Source organism: Paramisgurnus dabryanus, chromosome 9 (assembly GCF_030506205.2).
Source record: "Paramisgurnus dabryanus chromosome 9, PD_genome_1.1, whole genome shotgun sequence".
In the NCBI taxonomy this organism is placed as follows: Eukaryota; Metazoa; Chordata; class Actinopteri; order Cypriniformes; family Cobitidae; genus Paramisgurnus; species Paramisgurnus dabryanus.
The window spans coordinates 21689178-21708002 of NC_133345.1; the positions used below are offsets into that span (position 1 = coordinate 21689178).

At 36.6% G+C, this 18825-nt stretch overlaps 1 long non-coding RNA gene across 1 annotated transcript; it reads left to right on the top strand.

Annotated features, from left to right (window-relative positions):
- The first annotated feature begins 4752 nt into the window (after nucleotides 1-4752).
- Nucleotides 4753-6495, top strand: LOC141282541 (uncharacterized). The gene is made up of 2 exons (XR_012337275.1): nucleotides 4753-5669; nucleotides 5941-6495. It is a non-coding gene; the product is annotated as an uncharacterized lncRNA (long non-coding RNA).
- The last annotated feature ends 12330 nt before the right edge of the window (nucleotides 6496-18825 follow it).

Consider the following 18825-nt stretch of genomic DNA (forward strand, 5'->3'; position numbering starts at 1 on the left):
GATAATCAACCTCAGTACTTATTCAAAATGTTTACAAAAATTCAATGATTTTAACTCTTTAATTGTCAAGTTACTAAGTTATGTTATAGATTTGTGGAAAAACACAAAATGATTGGTAAAAACATTGGCTTTGATGCGTTTTTAGTTTTTGTGCAGCATCAGATTCTTTTCTCCCTAATTAGTTGTTCGGGCTTTTTTGCCCCATTGACTTCCATTATATTGACTTTTTTGATTGCAAAGCCATGACACCATATAATCATGCATTTTTGATTGTTCGGGGGTTTTTCTTTTGCTAAGAGGTAAAATTTATCATTTTTACTGTAGATCACCATGTGGCACCAATAACCCTTGTACATTGAGATATGTGGAGTATAACAGCATATTAGTGTGTGTGTGTGTGTGTGTGTGTGTGTGTGTGTGTGTGTGTGTGTGTGTGTGTGTGTGTGTGTGTGTGTGTGTGTGTGTGTGTGTGTGTGTGTGTGTGTGTGTGTGTGTGTGTGAGTGTGTGTGTGTGTGTGTGTGTGTGTGTGTGTGAGTGTGTGTGTGTGTGTGTGTGTGAGTGTGTGTGTGGGGGGGAGTAGTAAGTTTGAACAACCCACAAGGGTTAAGATAATTAAATCCAATTGGACATTTGACAGATTATTTCCGGTTCTTGTTTCAGATTGATTGAATTTTCTAATGTACAGCTGTAAATAATGGATGACATTTATGCATTTATCAGATGTTTTTATCTAAAGTGACTTAGCCTATCTTTTATCAGTGCTTCACTGGGATCAAAACCATGACCTTTGCGATGCTACCATAATGCTTTGAGTTACAGAAAGTGACTATGACAGCTATAATTACAACTTTTACAACTTCAGCTTGCAATATGTGGAAAAAAAATACTCACAGCTGTTTCTAAATGACCAGATATTACTGGTTCATTCATTCCAAGTCCACAGTTCATTGTAAATGCATGTGTAGGCTTTTACAAAGTTTAGCCAGAATAGAACTAACTACAAAAGCAAATGCAGTTTTATAAAGAAATATATTATCACTCCATAGGTGCAGAAATCCCAAGGGTCATGACATGGTTAACTGAATATGTTTCCCAAGGCTATCTGAAATATCGTAAGACCTAAAAGCAGGCATTTACTGGAGTGAATAGTCTGAATAACATACATGGTTAGAAAATGAATTAATATTCTATATTAATTTGAAATGGGAAGGCAAAAGGTCAGCAGAGAAAATATTGCTTCCACTCCGCTCTGCGTATAGAGGGGTTTCTTTGGTTTCTTTTACCGATAATCTGAAAAAGAAACTTATCAAGTATGAACCTTGCATGCATCAGATCTTCTGCCTTACTGCAGACAAATATTTCTTCAGACAGTAGTTGCTCTCGTAGGTTTTGTTTTGTTGTTATGCAGGACTGACTCAACTTGTTACCTCCAGAATGAAATATAATCACAGAGCAATAAAGTGAAAAGCACTGTGTTCCAGGGCAAATTAACCAGGGCTCGCGGCAAATATGCATTGCAAATGTGAGGGCAAAATGTTTTATTTACCATCATATCTAATATATTTCCTTATATTCTGTTCTAACATGAGTTGATGGTTCAGTTTTAAAGGGATAGTTCACTTTAAAATAAAAATTCTGTCATCATTTACTCATCCTCATGTTGTTCTAAACCTGTATGAATTTCTTTTTTCTGATGAACACAAAAGAAGATATTTTGAGAAATGATGGAAAACACACAGCAGTAAGTGACCATAGACTTCCAAAATTATTTTGGAAGTATTGTGATAAATGATGAAGAAAATATTTTGATAAATGATGGTAAGCACACAGTTGACGGTATCCGTTAAATTCCATCATATTTTTTTAATCCTACTATGGAAGTCTATGGTCACTTACTGCTGTGTGTTTAACATCATTTCTCAAAATATCTTCTTTTGTGTTCATCAGAAAAAAGAAATTCATACAGGTTTAGAACAACATGAAAAAGTGAACTATCCCTTTAAGGAAAAACTGGCTCTGAAAAATTGTTTATAAGCAGTACCCTTTAAAATGTCCTAATATGAATCATTTCGGTACAAATTTTGTACCTTTGAGGTACAATATGTATCTTTGAAATACCACTAATATGTCCCTTTGGGGTACTCATATACACCTTTAGGTACAAAGGTGCATTTGTTGAAAAAATTCGTCCCAGTGATAGTGTTTGTGCCTTTATTTCTGAGCCAAAGTTGTTTAACAAAGGACACTAAAGGGCAGATTATTGGATGTAGCATCAAAATGACTTTAATAAATAAAAACGGCATTATTAAACAAGCACATATCTTTCTTCTGCTCGATGCAAAGACCTTGAGGCAACAAGAATAACTTATTAGAGGTCACAGTAAGTGTACAGCTTGTGAGCAATTGCATTTCATTTGTTTTGAGCTGTGAAATTGTCTTCAGTGTTTGATTACAATCTTCAGTGTGTACTTGAATCATGGGCAGACTGTGATTAATCCCTGTACTGTAGATGTCAACCTTCCTAATCGACTAATTTACTCATTAAAAGCAGTTTTATCATACAACCCTAAAACCTCAATGTACACGATTGTAGAAGTGAATTGCATAATGTAAAATTAATCGTCCGATCTTGGATCTAGTTTCGTAGATAACCCTAAGGCTTTGCTTTCATCTCTGCTAAATGACTTCAGGCTACAGAAAGCAGATCAATTGGAATATCAGAACCAATGTTGTAAGTGATAAATATGTCTAGCCTTGATACGTGCTGACAATTTGATCATTAATGTCAATTTAAATTGTATTCAGCAAGGTTAATGTGATTATTCTGGAGATTTATCTCTGTGCTCAAAAGAATGATTTTCACAAAATTGAAGCTAATAGCATCTAGTACTTGATTTGGGTAATGGTTTTCTTTGAATATCCTTAGTTTACTGCTCAAGTTAGCTTAGTTTAGAGTTCTTAGAGGAATATATTTTATTATGCTGACAAAACAATTGGTAGATGAATATTGTATGGTTTCAGATATCTAAAAAATCTAAGATGCATGCACACTGTCAGTGACTAGCTTGACGAGTGAAAGACACAAGTGACAGCAGTGTCCTTTTGGCCTAGGACTAAAGTCCTTTCTACTTGAATGGGAGAAGACAGGGATCTCTAAAATCCTGTGGCAGAATGACAATTAAACAACATATTTCTGATAAAAAAAAAAATTCATTTACAAGAAAACATCTGATGATGCATTAAAACATCTACATTAAAACATATCTGACCTAAGACATGACTCAAGTAAACCATGAACAAACTGTTGAACAAAATGATTCAGAATTATACTGAATCGTGGGCAATTTTGTTGTCTATGAAAATTCAATAAATAAATAAGCAACATCAGACAGTTCAATGAACTGGATAAACTGCTGTCACTATAGCACAACAACTACAACATTAGTGCAACAGTAGTGCATTTGAATAAAATCAGATTGACTCATCAGTGAAACACACATGAAAAGTAATGACATTTTTGTTAGTGAATTTACTGACCTGGTCTGGCTGTTTACTAATGGATACATCTTTATTTGAAGCAAGAGCAAAAATGGTTAATCTCTGTTGGCTGATTTTTTTCTTTTAAAAACATTAGAAAATATACATAAATAAATGCACAGGCAGTTGACACCTTTAGAGCAGTCTAATTTACTGCAAAGGTTTTCGAGGCAGAGAAGCATCTGTTAGGGGTTTTCTTTATGAAGCAAATCTACTCACTGGAGCTTGCGTTTCACTGTTTCAAATGGAGGAAGATGCAGTGGCTTGCTTTCAGAAATAGATCAAAGCCAGAACATTGAGTAGCCTATATACAGTAAGTATGTCACCTGATCAGCAGCAGTGTCAAAGCCTGTACTGTCTGTCACCTCTCCAGTCTCATGCAGAACACAGGTAGAAACTTTCATGTGAAGAGCTGCTGTCGGATTGCACTCATAGGCAATCTTAAAAAAAAAATACATTTAACTTAGGGGTAGCAGTCAGTTAGTTATTTTTTGTGGATCTGTTTGCTGGAAGGTTTAGGGATAAGGTGATGTGCAAATAATCAAATGTCCAAATGACATTGCATGTGCAATGAAAACATTGTACTGTGTATTTGGCTTATGTTGGCTTCATTTTTTTATTTACAGGGTTCGTTTGGAATCAAAAAGTTTTGTGATTTAGTTATTTAAAAATGGAGGTGAAGAGAAGTTCTACCTGTCAATAATCATTAGGTATTTTTATCTTTTCATTTATATTAGCACCAAGCACGTGCTCATCACAGTCTGAAATATTAACTAATTTGTGACATTAATTAACCCTCATTCCAAGGATTTATGGAGAATTTTAATCTCCAAATAGGTAAAAAGTTACAAATAATAGGGATAATCATAATTAATTAATGGCACCAGGGTTTTATGAATTATTATTTGGTGATTAGTCAATTTAACAGAAGATTTTGCATATATGCACTTTTATTTTAATTTAGTGTTTTTTTTAACTTCATGTTTAAATGTCTAGACAGCTATATGTCTAGAAAGCAATAGTGTTGCAGATAATTTTTTTTAAATCAACTTTTCATCCTGATTTACAGACAGCAGAAGTAGAGATATGAAATGAACTGCAGAATATAGATTTTGACTGAGAGTATCAGCTGCCATCAAGCAGTTGGTATATACAGTATATATGTATATATGTGTATATGTGTGTGTGTATATATGTATATGTATGTATGTATATGTGTCACAAGGTGACGATCTTTTCGGGGCGGAACCAAAAGTCGGGAAACTTTGGTTCCGCCCGGATGTTTCCGCCCAGACCGGAGAACGGAAACACCGGACATCCGGCAGCTTCGCGAAGGCTGTAATCAGCCGATTGAGCACAGCTGTGCCTAGTTAAAGAGATCGCCGGGCAATTGGACAACTGGAGTACATGAAGGAGTATTTAAAGCACAGTTAATTCACAGTTCGGGAGTTCGGGCACGAGAGGGGGGTCGACGCGGGGAGAGCTCCTCTGCCTAGGGCAGGAACAGTACGAACATACCTTTTGAAGAGCCCGCAGGCTCTGTTGATCCGGGCTGCGCTCGGAGCGCGCGGAGAGAAGACAGGAGCTGCCTGGGGCGAAAGAAAGGTGATACGTGGTGGAGAAAAGGAGCACCCCGAAGAGAGCATTGTGCTGATAAGTTGTAGTGTGTGCTGAGGAACGGAGCTGTGCTCGTTGCTAGACGTGGTGGCTGTCTATATTTCTCTCTCCATTCCTCTCTCTCTCTCTCGTTGAAGTCTGCGGTGGACCTGCTAGAGTAAAAAGGAAAATCCTATGGGTAAACGGAACTGCGATCTAACCAGCACTTTTGAAGGGGCAAAGCAGGAAGAAGATTGACTTTGTTGTACAACATAAACAAAGGCTATCCGCTGTGAGTATACATTTTGGTGTGGAGCTACTTGCAGAAATTAACCTGTGAAATCGTTTTGGAAACCTCCAGCAGGAGGAGGGCGGCCCTACCCCTAAGACAGCGTGGTGGGCGAGCCGGTAGGAGCGTAAATCTAAGCAGCCACAGCACGAAACATTATTCTGGTCATATTTCCATCGCCCTTATCTCAGCCCAAGCGAAGTGGAGGATGCCGGGCGTTTTCCTTGTGTGTACACTTGTAGTGTGGTGAGACTTTGCAATTAATAAGCTTTTCACGTTGGAGTGGTGCTGTGTATTTGCTGTGGGTTGCTGTGTGTCTTGTCAGAAGAAGGCCGCATCATCCATTCGTCTACTGGGCAGAGGACGGAGAGGCTAACGACCTCAAAATTTACCGCTATCATACGCAGTGTGCTGTTTTGGAGTGCGAAGGGACGCAGACCAAGAGCTGTCAGAGACTGTGAGTAGAATATTGGAAATATTCGTGGTGCAAACTTACCTGTGTCTGTCTTTGTCGCAGAGTCAGAGGCGAAAGGGTCCGCCGCCCCCGCGGTCTCTACAAAGGGGCGCCCCTGTCCAGGATTCGATCGCCCTACGGGCAGTGGAGATAGGGCAGCGCTCGGCCCGGTGAGGTGGTGTGTGACCTTCGCCCCTCTGCTGACCTACGGAGGAAAAACCATACCTACCCAGAGAGCTGTAAGCAGCAGAACCGGTGAGAAAATACCTGAAGTCCAAGTAACAGTGTCTTTGTGTCTTAGTGACCGTCTGTGGAGAGAAAGGCAAACGAGAGTGAACACTTGGAGAACAGACTGTGTAACGTGATACCTACCCAGAGAGCTGTAAGCAGCAGAACCGGTGAGAAAATACCTGAAGTCCAAGTAACAGTGTCTTTGTGTCTTAGTGACCGCCTGTGGAGAGAAAGGAAAACGAGAATGAACATGAGGAGAATGGACTGTGTGAAGATACAGTTGGTGGTGGAGGAGAGCCTAGAGTGGCCATTATTTTAAGTTCCCCATTTTCCCTTCCCTATATATCTTTTTTTAAGTAAATTAAATAAAGTACCTTTTTAATATTATGCTTACCTTGTGTGTCTGGTCATTGGGGTGGCTTTGGGAATCTCCTCGAGGTGGAGAAAGGGGCGTGACCTTATTTACACCTGGGTCCACCCCTACCTGTGACATATGTATATTAAATATATTCATAAATTCAAGACAATTTTTTACTGAATCAAATCGTTTTTTTTTTTCATCTGAGCATCCAGTGAAAATTTAAGGGTGGAATAATCCTCAATACTAATGAAACTTTAAAAAAAATACATCTGGTTAATGTTATTTAATAATCTTTGTATAGCTAAAGCTGTGAGTCTCCAATGATTTCCCTGGGAATAGAACACTAAGACCTTGCAGAGTCCTAAATAGAGCTTTAATTGCTTCTTTTTTTTTCTTCCTGGCATGATTTAAATCTTCTTAAATTTAATCGGAAGTTATTCATTTAAAGCACTTCCCTTACAAACTTTTATAATGACCTAAGTGACGTCAAAGGTCAGGTAAAGCATAGGGATATAATGGAGTTATCCTCTCAATGAAGAAATCATTTTTGCCCCTAAACATATGAAGAGTTGTCTGACATGTTTTCTTGTAAATTAGCATATTTATCAGACTTTTAATGGATTCTGCCAACAAACTGGTGTTTCTAAATGACTTGAGGTGGGATTAAGCAGAAGTGAAATATTTAATTATCGTATAGTACATGTTGAGAGCATTCCCCTTAATAGCATATCTCATTTTTGATGGAGATGCTTTTGCATCTGAGCTCCTTATAACAAATGTCAGAATTTTATCTCTGTTAATTGCTCCTGTCTTCTTACCAACGCGTCTTAATTTGTGCTATGCTAATCCTGTATAATGACCTTTGCAATCCTATATATGATCTTCATGACATGGGTTGACTTTGAGGTTACAAAGCATCGATTGAGAAATCATATAAGTCAAATTAAAACAATGGCCAAATTTCAATATCTGCTAATGTTTAATATTAAAAAAGGAAAAGTACAATGTCAAAAATAAAGGTACAAAGCTGTCACTGGGGTAGTACCCTTTAAAAAAAGGTCCTAATACAGTATGTACCATTTACGTACAAATATGTATCTTTAAACTGCCACCTTTGAAGTACTAATATGCACTCTTTGGGTCCCAGGGGCGCCGCTAGCAATTTTGGGCCCTATGAAAAAATAGGGGGTCAGGCCCCCCCATACCCATTTCGTACCAAACATACAATCCAACCTACTGTAGCTATTCAAAATCTTTGTCTGTAATTTAATAATACAGAACTATTTATTTTGCTATTGTTTTGACCACAGTTATCAGTATTTATAGATACCTAAAATGTCTGCAGCTAAGATAATTTATTGTGCAATGCAAATTTAATTGAAAAATACAGTACATTAAATCAAATATTCAGAGAAAATGCAACATTCTTAAAGATTAAAGATAAATGTGACCATGCCTGTGAAAACCCAGCTGAAGTATTTCTTTGTGATTTACTGTTTTCCACATAAAATCATCCTATATAATGTAAAGAACATTTGTGAAAATATAAACTTGATATCTTTAATATTGACTGAGTAATGTCATATCAGCGATTGAAATCATAGTGAAATTAATGCTTGAAATTAAACTGTGATGCTTTTTATCTCACAATAAGATTTGAGACTTTAGTCTGATTTTCAGAGACAGTCTTAGTGACATACTGTATACTTGAGCTGTTACACACGAGACATTGTAACATTTAAAAATGGCGAACAACAACAATGCATCTTTTCTATGTTCATTCTGCCTGAAATAAGACTGGGTCAACAATGCTTGACCAAAGCGGCGTGGTGAGCTTGAACCTGCTTACATTACGAGGCATTTTTTGGACCCAACATTCAATAAGAAAATTCAACTGCAGTAGCCACCGTTCAACCTGAAGATGGCAGCACTCAGACGTTTTTACACCAGTATTGAAACACTTTATCCAAATGTCAAAAAACTTACTAAAATCAATGAACAGCAGTGGTGTAGTCTACGTGATACGCAGGTATACGCCGTATACCCACTAGAAATTGTCAAGGATTTCCGTATACCCACTAAAAATAGCGCGAGGATGCGTAACAGCATGGTTTTGTGACATTTTTAAACTTTTAGTCATAATATAAATGTGAAGCACTGACCATTAGCATGCTATACTTGCTATTTTAGCGGGTTGGTTGAAATACATAATAGGCTATATACTTCCTGTCGAACTGCGCGATCCGATCGGCGTATTAATTTCTATGAAATCAAATTACTATAGTGAAGCGAAAGTGACTGGGGAGCAAACTGGTGTGGCGCCACAAGCGAGTGATAGCAAAGTACCGCGAGAGAGACCCAGTTATCACATGGAGAAATCTGCTTTGAATCGCTCTCGCGGTACTTTGACATCACCAAGAGGTCTGCTTTACGCCAAATGAAGTCGAACCTGCAGTGTAGCTGCTCACGCGACACTGTAAACAAACAGTCCATGTGGAGAAGTGAACAAGTGAAGCAGTGCTGCAACATAAAATCCATAGAGTTTACAACGCACATGTGAGTAAACAACATTTAAATCATCAGTCCAGTTTATTACTTTATCTGGAGGTAAGGCTCCAAATGCAATAAAATAAGCCCGTGATTATATCCTGATGGTTTTTAGCTGCCTTCAGTTGCTCTGCATGTTTGCTTGTGCTTCACAGTGTTAAACTTCCCTTCTCTGTGTTCATTTATATATCTACGTTCAAGATGTATATGATCTTAAACTTCTGTGAGGAAATTCATGTCTGCGTTGATGTTCAGTTCAGACTTGCAAATATTAGGCTAGATGGTCTTGTAATAATAATTAAGTATAAGCCTATTTTCAGTTTTAGACAATGCTCCTATGCAATAATAAGCTTTTATATCAATGACTATGCAAATAAGAGTTAATTCATGGTCATCTTAAATGTGTATTAATTAAAAACATTTACACCATTAAATTACACATGGCAATGTTATCAATAGTTGTCAGATAATAGCTATTGAAAGAATCGAATATTTTTTTCACCTTCAATGCATGTGTTTGCCACGGATTGAAGATTGTAAACAGTTAATTTAATTTTAATTAACAGTTAAGTAACTTTTGTCCCTGAGTTAGATGTTGATTAACACTAAACCAGTCTAAAAATCAGTCCAGTTACCCCAGCTGTAAACCCATTGGCTGTTAAAGTCTTTTTTTTCTTGTAATAAACTGACATGTTGATAACACATTCAGTTTATGTGTTCATGAGTACACTTTCAGAATGCTCTTAGTTACATGAAGATCCATACTGTATGCATCTGTGAGTGTTGTGGTGCTTATGAGGTGTCGCGCTGGGACGAGTGAGCATAAGGATGAGAGGGAAAAATCACAGTAGACTCACTACAAAAATCTAGACTACACCACTGATGAACAGCACTAATAAAACCCCATTCTTACAGATCATTAACTAAAAAAGTTGGTTTAGGGTTGAGTTATTATTTAAGAAAACAGCTATACTGTTATTAAATGAGACTGTTTTTTAATCAACGGGGCTCTAAAATGAAATGAATGACAACTATAGCAGATTACGACATAGATTTCCATTGATTTCTTAACCCTGTCGCAAGTTGAGAAGCTTTAATATACATAATTTGACTAGTTTAGCCTTTGTTGCATTTCAGTTTTATCACAACCAACTCGATTTACGACTGCATAAAAATCCTTCCTTGGCATATTGCGTTACAAAACAAAACAGTGTGTAACCGATCACATTTCTAGTTTATGTTAATTAGCTTATACGGGCCATGTTAATTTAAACAGCTTATAAGGGCTGACTTCGCGTTAGAATCATAACACAAAACAGGGAACGTAAATCACCTTGTGTTTTTTTAAACTGGGGTGAACAGAGCGAAGACTTTACAGTGGAAAGAAAACTGCATTGTATTGCTCCAGCGTCACATTGTGTAAACTGCATTTATAGTAAGGAAGTGCACATATGCAGATGTCATAGCAAATAGCAGTAAATACACACACCTTGCTCTCTTCTGAAGTTCACGCGCACTGTGAGACCGTGGATTGAAGACGGCGCTAAAACGCAGAGTAAAGACGGGGCGGAGCTAAGAGGGCTCAGCTTAAGGGGGTTGCGTGTGCGGCACAGTCCTTGGCTGGGGCCCTCAAAAGTTCATGGGCCCTTAGAATCGTCCTAACTTTTCCCCCCCTTACGGCGCCCCTGTTGGGTCCAACAGTGTACCTTTTTGAAAGGGTACTGTCCCAGTGACAACTTTTGTACCTTTATTTCTGAGTGTATGTGATTTTTATATAATAAAGAGACATGAATTTTTCTGAAACCTATATCATCTAATTGTGAAGTTTGAAACAGTTTATCATAATGAAATAAAATGCCTTAGATTTCTTTTAAACAAAATTGGCACTATCGTCTGCAGTTGTATTCGTTATTGTTGTTTGTATTTATGAATGGAGTGTAGTGGTCAGTAATAATGAGCATATAGGTATGTTGATGAGTCACATTTCATTTCAGAAGATCATCTCTTCACCTCAAACTCATTTTCACTATATACACTCTGTGTGATGTACGTCACTGAACCTGTCAGTATGCCTAAGGATTTACTCTTTATATATCTGTTCTCTGAATTCGTGACACCTGTTATGAGTCTATGAAAATGAAATAATAAGGGGGACGTCAGATATATCCAATTATTTCAAGTGTTGGGAGTAATAAACAAAGTGCACATGCAAACATGTGTAGGCTACAAGATTAAAGGTTTCTGAAATGTTTTCTGTTGGAAAGGTTCTGACTGCGTGGCTTCATAAAAAATAAACCTTTAACATCCACAACATCTTCCAGTTGTCCAGGTTCTGGTAGTAAAAAAGGCTCTACAGAATAAAATACTGTATATTGTAAGAAAGAAACTGTTCTTTAAAGATCTTCTTTGTGGAACAAAAAATGGCTCTTTAATGGCATCACTTTGAAGAACCCTTTAAAGGTGCCAAAGAATGCTTTGATAAATATGTTAAATTGTTCCTTATCTGCATAGAAGGTATGTAACTTTATTAAGTGCAAAAATATTCAGAAATTTTTTACATGTCCATTTACAACCCAAGGATTTCTTCTTTGAATGAAATGGTCTATTTTTGCTTTTTTCGGAAGGGTCATGAATAATAATGTTGAGCTCTGCTCTGATTGCTCTGCTCTGCGGCTCATGAGGCTCATGCCAGTAGCTCACATTAGACCTTATATGCCTGTATCAGACGAAAATACAGATTTTGAAGAACAACTATGTGTTTTGAGATTGTATGGGCGTTTGGTAAGTTTATGTGTTTTTTAGTATGGACCTGCAAAACGGAGCTGTAACGTCAATACTAGAACTTCAACCTAATTGCCAGCATAGCATTATAGTAGCACTAACTCAGCAGTCACAACTTTGTTTGTAGCATTTTAACTGTAACATCAGTCAGTTAACATAAAAATGAGGAAACAATCGCGTTTGAGGCACGCGATATCATTAACATGTACATAGCTCTTTTTATTCATCTATGCCTACAGTTTTTTTATTCTACAGCTTTAAGAATCATATAATACAGTATTTTATTTTAAAAAGTGTGTGTGCACATCAACAAGACAACCATTGAATAGTTCAGCTGGTAAACCTGTTTGCCCTCCGGTTTAAAAAAAGCTTTAACAAATTTAGTTTCATTCATGGAAACACAAAGGATATGCACACAAGCAGCGAAATTTGCTAGTAGCCTACATGAACAAGTTGACAAACAGATGCATAAAGACATGGATTTATCCAGTTCTAAAATGTTGACAGATGGGGAAGCACAGACTATAACTAGACATGCACTAAAATGTGTATCACCCACGCATGCCCTGCACCTCTAACATGTCATGGGAGTGTGAGGTACTAAAGCAATAAACCACAGGTCTTATAAATATCTGAAGGTTTTTCATTTTATTTGGATCTATATCTAACTACAAAGGTCTCTAAAGGTCACTTCAAACACCAAGAGCGTTGACATCACAGGAAAACATTTTATTTTGTCTATGCTTCTTCTTTTGTCACAGCTGTTACTATCTAGTTATACATTCATGCTATCGAACAACTGACCTTTATTTGTTCAAACACATGCAAATGAGCTGAAGATTACATTCATCATTGTGAAGTTTTATCATCTGTACTTATTATCTCTTATGACTCTTATTATCGTTATTTCATTGTTTCTGGTTATTTATATGATGTTCAACGAAATAAAAACACTGTAGAGAAGGTTATGTCTCAGTTAAGCCCCAATTCTTGACATTGAAAAGCAATAACATGACAACATCAGGACTGAAATAAACAATTTTCTTTTGTTGTTTTTTAACCTCTGAGCTATCAGGAGTTTTGAGAACAGTCTCACAGTTTCTAGTACTGACAATGAAGGGTCAAAAATATAAAAAGTTAAGTTTTATACATTTCATAAAAAAGAATCTGTACTGAATTTTAAACTCTCTTTGCCATTTTTGCTTATTTCATGCACTGTAGCTATAGAGGGATTATTGTCAAAATTAATAATCATGTGTATAATAAAAAAACATCATTGCACCATTGGAATGCTTGCTTTTCTTTCTCTTTGACTCTGTTTCTGCACTAAATGGCAGGACGTGATTAAATTAAATTAAATTAAATTAAATTAAATTAAATTAAATTAAATTAAATTAAATTAAATTAAATTAAATTAAATTAAATTAAATTAAATTAAATTAAATTAAATTAAATTAAATTAAATTATAGATCCCCTTTTGACATCACAAGGGGAGCCAAATTTCAATGACTTATTTTTTCACATGCTTGTAGAGAATGGTTTATCAAAACTAAGTTACTGAGTTGTTAATTTTGCACATTTTCTAGGTTGATAGAAGGCGATAGAAGGCGATCAGATCTGCAACAGAAGCTGCAGAGAAAGCCTCTCGTTGGCTTTGGAACCGTGGGCAACTGCTGCTGGGACACAGGCCGGGGTCTGATCAACTCCGGTCGGGTCGCCTGGGTGAGGGTGACCCCAGGATACATCACTGAGGATGTGTCCCAGTGCATCTGCATGGTGTATTTCTCACATAGGTTGATAGAAGCACTGGGGAACAATTTATACTTAAACATGGAAAAGTCAGATTATCATGATATGCCCCCTTAATAAATACAGTAGCGTGTTAATTGGTGACATTGGAACATCTTGTCTTATCTTTAAACCGAAAATAAACATGTTTTGATTTAAGAAACTTTGATGTAATAACCTTAAATTCTTCTCAGCATACAATTTAAATCAACATCATTGGCTGATCAATAACAAATGTAGATGCTTGTGAAATAACAAATTGACTTTTGATTTTGACTTTTGACTGCTTTTATATTGTAGCTGCAAATAATTTATAAACAGGTCTTATTAAAGGGACAATAAGTAGAATTTACCCTCATCTAGTGGTAAAATTGAATTTTACATTAAAAAGAATAGTGCTCTCTAGCGCCTCGCTTTTCCAAATGCGTGTAGCCAGGGGCGCTGTAAAGGGGGGGGGGGGAAACAATGATGATTCTCGGGGCCCACGAGTGAGAGGGGGCCCAGAGAAGCCCCCAAAATTGTGGTGCTAAAAATATTTAATAGTAAAAATTATTAACTTTAAATTATTCTATTTGCTGTTTCCTGGTATCAAAAAAATGTATTTGTTTAGGAAACACAAACGTCCGTGGGCTCAGTCCGCTTGTTTTATGCACAAAACCCCCTTAAATGTAATATTTTTGGTCTAAAAACTAGACTTATTTTCTTGGGTCGTTTTGCTCATCAAGAAAAAGCATCTTAATTTAAGAATTTTTAGATATTTTACTGAAAACAAGAAAAAAATACTAAGAATACTACTTTTTTTTCTTGAAAATCATTTTTTGCAATGCATAAGTTTAAATGTTGCGGTTAAAATGACTGCTGGTGGCCGTTCTAGTGTTAAAAGTGCATGATAAGGGAACTCAATTTTCTCCCCATGTTAGGTCAAGAAAACGCTGGAAAAAATAACAATACACAGTTTTAGTTAGACGTTCAACACTGCAAAAAATGACTTTCTTACTTAGTATTTTTAATTTTAATTAATTAAAATTTTGTCTTGTTTTCAGTAGAAATATCTAAAATTTTTTAAATTAAGATGCTTTTTCTTGATGAGCAAAATGACCTAAGTAAACGAGTCTAGTTTTAAGATAAATGAATATACAATTTAAGTGAAATTGTACTTAAAACAAGCAAAATGATCTGCCAATGGGGTGAGAAAAAAATGTGAAATAAGATTTCTTTTTTCTTAAACACTTAATTCAAGTAAAATTTTCTCACCCCATTGGTAGTCAAAATACCATAAAAGCGCATGATTTTATGTAAATTAATATGAAAAAAGTCTCAGCTGTGTTGGGGGCCCTGTCAAGATTCTTTTCATGGGGCCCAAAATCCTTAGCAGCGCCCCCTGCGTGTAGCCGTTATGTACTCACTGATATCCTTGTCTGTTTCAGCTGGTTTACGTGTTCTGAACGAAAACGCATTGTGGAAACGCGTTGGTAGGCAAAGAAAAGTCAGATCATTGGCAGAGGTCATTTGACACCAACGAAGACATATTTATGAATAAAGACATTGATTTTGACTAATAAAATACTTATCCTACTTATTGTCCCTTTAATGTCTTTAGTTTCTTGGTTTATTTGACATATTTGGAAATGAGATATTGGGCTGTATTTTAATGTTGGTTGTAATAGTGCTGTCAGTGCTTAAGAAAATAATAATAATAATCCCCCATAATGCTTATTACCAGACTTGACCAGTTCTGTGTTTGATGTAGAAACAAAAATAGAATTCAAAAAATAATTTATGGTCAAAAGCATAAAGGCATGTAATTTTGCTTTTAGTGTTTTGTTGCATCAGTTACAAAGGTTTAAAACAAAAGCATTAGTTTTGCTTGGCAACCTGCTGTCTACTAAGTCTTCTAAATGAACACCTTAGCTGTGTCTCATTTCAATGGCTGTATTCTTCAAGGGTCACATTTGTCAGCCAAATACAACATTGAGTCTTATTTCTGAAAAGCAACCTATTACATGGAAAAAATGATTACAGTGATTACGCAAATGTTAGTTTATAATGTTTTTCCTGAAACGAGACAACCTCAATGACGTATCCGGCCGACAAATGACCTCTGATGGATGCAGCCTTCAAAATGAGATGCCATCTATAAGATGGAAATTCATTGCAGTGTACTCTGGGATTGGAACATAGTACCTTAAATTTAAAGAAATGCTCTCTACACAAAAACCTCACTGGAATCTTTAAAATTTTGCAGGAGTAAACAGTAGGCTATATTCTAGAAACATAAGTTTTCAATTTATTGAATGCATCTCGTCAATCAATATGTTTTCGATATTCCTCATCTCCATACAAATAGGCTCTAAATTCCTTTTTGAAAAGATCAATTATAGAACTGGTTACACAAATATTGCATGTTCAAAACACACATAAATCCTAAGCGTTTGATGAATGACAGACCAGAGGGTTCATTGATTGGGCTTATCATTATCCCTTTCCTGTTCAATTGCGAATATTGTCTCATTTGCATTTGGAAATTGCATCCGACATCTCCGGCGCACCATTTCAGTTTCTCAGCTATGTTGTAAATCATTATGTTTCTGTCTATCATTCTGAAAAAGATTTTAAAAGGGTTATTTTTTTAAGTTCTCACCATAAGCCTTAACTGAAGAAAAGAGTGCAGCTTGCCTTGGTCTTATGTCTCATGCACTGCATTGAGCTTCCAGCATTGTCTTGTGAACTTTAAAGACACTGAAGAGAATTGCTTGCTCCTCAGCAGTATGCTATGAAGTACTCTCTGAGGGTTCTGTAAGGTTCTTAAGTTTAGCTCTTTAATCATTTTAAAATTTTCTGATGTGGGATACATAGCAGATGTAATGATATAGACCTCGCAAAAGCCTCTCATGTTACCTCTTCAGTTCTTTACCATGTCTTCCTTGAAATTGCAATAATTCACCAAATCATGCTTGTAGTGGCTTTGATTGTATCAAGTGTGAGTGTCTATTCTTTGTAGCTTTGTTGCAGCAAAACAGACTCATTAGTTCTGAATGAAATGACCGGATTTTTGTCATCAAGGAGCCTCAGGCATTTTTAATGGCACTCAATGGTTAAGGAGCTTAGTCGTTGTTTGGATGATGCTGTATGTTTACAAAATGGCTATAGCCTACTTTATTGATTGATCAGGTTGACCCCAACTGACTCTTTCTCTGTGGAAAGTTAATATATTGAATCAGTAAACAACACATGTAACTCTCTTCCATCTTTGTGCCAAACTGGTCTAAAAGTACAGCAAGGAACGGTTACTGTTATGTTTCCACTTAGACCTGGTTCAGATTGAAAACCATTATCTAACCATGCTGAATCGTACTGATAAAATGCGTGTAGTGATGTCGCCACTTAGGACTGGTCATGCGTCTGTTGCCTGGCTACAAGTTTCTCTGTGTAGGTAAAGTGTGTTATTTGAGTGAAGTAAACACAGATTAGGTAAAAATAGCCCTAGAATATACACTCACCTAAAGGATCATTAGGGACACCATACTAATACTGTGTTTGACCCCCTTTCGCCTTCAGAACTGCCTTAATTCTACATGGCATTGATTCAACAAGGTGCTGAAAGCATTCTGTAGAAATGTTGGCCCATATTGATTGAATAGCATCTTGCAGTTGATGGAGATTTGTGGGATGCCCATCCAGGGCACGAAGCTCCCGTTCCACCACATCCCAAAGATGCTCTATTGGGTTAAGATCTGGTGACTGTGGGGGCTATTTTAGTACAGTGAACTCATTGTCACGTTCAAGAAACCAATTTGAAATGATTCAAGCTTTGTGACATGGTGCATTATCCTGCTGGAAGTATCCATCAGAGGATGGGTACATGGTGGTCATAAAGGGATGGACATGTTCAGAAACAATGCTCAGGTAGGCCGTGGTATTTAAACGATGCCCAAATGGCAATGACTGACGTGTTAAATGGAAACCAGGCAAGTCTGCGTACTATTTCTCTACAAGCTCCCCCTAGTGTCTGGAAGTCAATGCTTTCAAACACACTGTCGTAAAAACGAACTGTTGTCCCTCTCCCCCTGCAACCCCGTTTTTCAGCTTATTTCCCTTCTAAGTTAGGTAAGTAATATTTCCTTTCCAACAGATTTTTTATTTTTATTGTGTTGTCATGCATAATAGTATTTTTACCATGAATGACCGATATGAACGAGGCAAACTACTGCTTTTGTGTTCTGTTTTTTATTGGGATAGTAGGCATGAGAATAATATACTTATAAATATATATATATATATAGACAAGCAAAGGGAAAACGTAATTTGTCCAGATGAACTTATAGACCTTACTAATATAACTTTAGACAAGTATTATCCTTCTATATCTATCCGTCTATCTATCCGTCTATCTATCTATCTATCTATCTATCTATCTATCTATCTATCTATCTATCTATCTATCTATCTATCTATCTATCTATCTATCTATCCATCTATCTATCATCTATCTATCTATCTATCTATCTATCTATCTATCTATCTATCTATCTATCTATCTATCTATCTGTCTATCTATCTATCTATCTCTATCTCTATATATATATATATATATATATATATATATATATATATATATATATATATATATATATATATATATATATATATATATATATACCATTCTTCCCAGACGCATCCTGGCCAGGATTTCGGTGCGTCTTCCGGAAGTCGTATTTGTTGACAGCATACGCCATTCAGTTAAATACATAAGACATGCAATCGTAGTTTCATTCTTACCTTAAAATGTAACAGTTGATTTTCTGTAATAATAATAATAATCCTCTATGACGTATGCGGTCGAAAAATATGACGTCTGGAAGATGCATCCGAAATCCTAGCCAGGCCGCATCCGCGATGAATGGCACGTATGGTCACCCTAATTTATATATTAGGTCTGAAGCTCTTTTTCTTTTCTTGGAATCTTCCGTCAAGGGTTTTCGATGCTTCTTCCCCGGCTCTGCCATTTGCAACAATCGCTAGCCGTGTTTCGCTCGCCTGCCTCTGTGTTGTTTGCCGTAAAGTGATCCTGCTTCTCGCGATATCTGAGACTTTGCGAGACTGAAGGACACCGGGTCGGATACAGCGAACTTGCAAGTGGGATATTCTTCCTACAGACGGTAGGGGCGGGCGAGAGAGTCTTCATTCATCCGGTAATGAGTCATTTATTCATATACCGACTTACGAAGATGATTTATTA